Here is a 3768-nt window from a genome sequence, read left to right on the forward strand (position 1 = left end):
CCACACTGCGTATTGGCTAGGCGTACTGCTAGGCCTTGCCGAGAATTACGGTACGGTAAAACAAAGCAAAATAATGGTACTAATTTCACTTGGAATGCAAATCAATCATACTTACATACTTAAAAGCAAACTAGTCTACTAATAAAATCACCTGTTAAGTTAAGATATAAGGCAAGTATGTCTACAAAATTATTTTAAATTGATGTGATTAGGCTAGCCTAGACCCGGCCTAGACCATGTCTAACCGCTAATAAAAATACAGAAAAAAGACCCAAAACAAAACAAATTAGAATGAAGTTATCAACTAACTATTGCATTAAAATTATTCATATACCTGTCTCTTATACACATCTAGATGTGTATAAGAGACAGAGTAGAACTTGAATCGACTTACGATTATACTTGATTTAGGCTCCGAATGACTCTTCATTAATTCAGTCAATTCGTTGTATGACTTATCTGTTACTTTAGCTGGTGCAAGCAAGTCTTTCATTAGACTGTATGTCCTCGAATTGCACACCGTGAGCAAGACAGCTCGTTTCTTGGCGTCGTCCTTTATTTCATTTGCGATGAAATACTGCTCGACCCTTTCGACGAAGTCTGTCCAATTTTCACCATCCTGGAATTCCCGAAGAACACCTAATTGTGCCATGACTCTCAGGAAGTTTCACTGGTTGTAATTCAAGTATTTTTATCCTCGTCGCCACTGTAATAGCTTCGATGACTATTAAAAAGTAGAATGACTCTGGGAGTAAACTTCAATACGTCTACTTTATTTCAATACATAACACAGAGTAAATCCCGCCTCAAGCGGTAATACAAATGTAGTGTGGCACGACGCACCTTGATACTACGCGCACGCTGCTATCCAGGGTATGGTTATTATGGTTACCAGTTCATGTAATAGTAAACAGTTTATGAATATCACAGTTACGTTTATAATGCACACTTAGCCATGTTTGTCTACCTAATGGCTGTCACTTTATGGAATCTTAACAACAATATCCAAGGGTGGGGCTTAACGGAACATTCCATTGGCAGCCAACTTTCATTCTCCTGATTTTTTCAGTATCATTCAACAATTTGTTTTTAATGTATTCAAAATGAAAAATGTATTGTATATTTTATATTGTATTTCCCAACTGACCATTCAGTTAATTTACTATGTAATTGTCAGTGTTGTCATATATAACAAATGCATACTTGTATCTATCTATATACCGTACCCATGTCTTGTCAGTCTGAATTTTTGGCATATAATTGTTTAACTATTTTACCCCTCAAATCAGACATTTTTAATTTTTTGGTTAAATTTAAATTTATTTCCTATTTCTTAAAAGTAAAATAATAGTTACATTAGTAGTTGTCATTCAATAAAAAATTAAAGTTAAAATAAGTAATTCTCTTGCCAATTAAATGGTGTATAAATAGTAGCTTTTCTACATTATGTTCTTTTGCATAGACTCTTAAATTAGCTGGTAATCAAGTTAACAAAACTGTATTAAGTTGATTGAAAATATGCTCCCACTGGGAGTGTGTGAATACTGCTGCGCTTAAGTTTGTTTAGGTTTGAATACCAAGCAGACCGCTGAGTTTTATTTTCTTGGAATGCCAACTTGAGCATTATTATCGGTTCCCAAAATGTTAACAAAGGAAAATAGATTAGGATAAAGAAAGTGACTGCAGCCATAGAGGGCAGTAGTCAATGAATGAGCTATTCAAATTTTTTTTGGGTTTTTTTTAAATATTTAAAAGAAATTACTAAATACAAGGCTGAAAGCGACTGAAGGTATAGGAAAGAAAATGATGAAAATAAAAAGCAAGGGAAATAAGATAATTTAACAAAGAATATAACAATCAAACATTAACAATGCATTTCAGTTTTGTGTTCAAATTATATTTATTCACACCCTGCTTAAAACAGGAGAGGTTATATTTTAAATGGAAACCACACGCAGAAGGGGAATTCCTCAAATCTGTGTTACTGGAAAAAAAGATTTTTATATCCGATGAGGAGCTTAAGGAATATCCGGCTGATTGACTGTGTTTTTTTTAATTTTTTTTCGAAAAAAAAAAAATAACTGGCCTGTCCAGGTAGTGAACCAGGGACCCCTCACACCCTCAATAAGCCATAGTTATTGACTTTCACACCCTAATCTACATTCATGCCTGTAGATCAATGAGCCATAGTTACTATGTAATTTTGAAGGAGCTCTAGGAATACTCTGCTGATTGATTGATTGTTCGATTGATTAATAGATCTTTTTTGTATGGGCGGCCGTTAGTGCCAACACACTCTACTGCCTCTATTATACTGTCCTCATCGGAGCTTTCGAGATTACGAGAACTTGTTTTTAAATTTGCTGTGTACAAAATGTGATGTAGAGTTACATAATGTGATTGATAATACTTTATATTTATTTAATTATGGGAGCAGGTAAAATCAACAGGTACACTGTTTAGGCTAGAAATGAAATTTTATTTTTATAGAAATCATCAGCAAGTGTTTGGTTTATCAAAGCAATGTATAATAAATGTCTTAGCTCAAGTTATGTAAAGATACAGAACTGAGATAATTTTGGACAGGGAGGAAGCTTGCTTTCAGTTCGCCTTCCAATTCAAGACCACCTTTCGGACCTGAATATTTGGGGTGGTCTCGCGATTTAACTCCTTTAGAGGGTTGGCTTTGTGTTAAAAGATTGAAGATTGTCATATGGTTTTTTTTTAGAAAGTGTTCTCGAATTAGAAGGGTCTAGAAATAGAGGGGTCCCGAATTGGAGGGTGCACTTTATTATTATTGCATTAATTATTTTTGGCCATTATATATATTATATAAATTATAAAATATTATATTTTATCAGTGTTTACTTACTCATAAAAAAATTATTGATTTGAGTAAAATAATTACAGATTAGACATGATTGTGATGTCTTCCCTTGATTTAAAAAAAAAAATTATGAATCACTCTGCTGAAAATGTTGAAGCTGGCTTTTTCCCTATCTCTTCGTACACTAGTAAAATTCAAGTTTATTCTAAAATGAAATGTAATTATCTATTTAAAAATATATAAATAAAATTAAATTAAAAAATTAAATTAGATATAAGAAAAAAATGCACAAAAATAAATTTTAAAATGCATATAATTAACTGGACATACTCTATATAATGACATTTGCCAGTGTTATCTCATATGAATATTCACTTCATTCATTCCTGCCTGTGTTGCTTATCATTCTCTAATCTATCAGGTGATGAAATAAGCCAAATATGTCGATTAACCTAATTTTTTCGGTTAAACTCGGGTGGCGCCAGGATACCCCTGACGAGTGATCCATCGTTCCAAGAACGATGGGCCAGAGTCCACAACCACCATTTTTCTATTTTACCCTACAGATTTTACAGTGGCTCCCCGACCAAGGGCCCAGGCCCAGTCAGCCGGACGCGCTGGTTCCACTCCTGTCTATACATCAAGCTTGAATCAATATTCAGACTTGATGGTAATACTGTAGTTGTATTCAAATGTTAAATGTTAAAATTGCTAATAAGTAAAATCCTATGCATCTTTAGTAGTGTTTGTATAAAACAAACTACGTTATTAGCGTTTTCATTGTACTTGATAACAATTTTGTATGTATAATGTAACCAAAATGTATCCTTGTACAGAATATCAAAATGTTGATATTTCTTAAGTGGTGCTGTAATTACCTAACGAAACATGTGAATACGAGCTGAACATATAAATTTTTCTGTATATTAAAATGTAATACT

The 3768-nt window shown here is 33.2% G+C and overlaps 1 protein-coding gene across 1 annotated transcript in view; it reads left to right on the forward strand.

Moving 5' to 3' along the window:
- The window catches only part of LOC117125357 (zinc finger FYVE domain-containing protein 21-like), a 12578-nt gene extending 8810 nt beyond the window's left edge, over positions 1–3768 (forward strand). The window contains exon 6 of the mRNA XM_033271841.1: positions 929–3768. The gene's annotated coding sequence lies outside the window, so the exon portion shown is untranslated. The remainder of the gene's footprint in view (positions 1–928) is intronic.

This window comes from Anneissia japonica, unplaced genomic scaffold, assembly GCF_011630105.1.
Source record: "Anneissia japonica isolate Jap-2015-1 unplaced genomic scaffold, ASM1163010v1 scaffold2003_len1103335_cov173, whole genome shotgun sequence".
Classification (NCBI taxonomy): Eukaryota; Metazoa; Echinodermata; class Crinoidea; order Comatulida; family Comatulidae; genus Anneissia; species Anneissia japonica.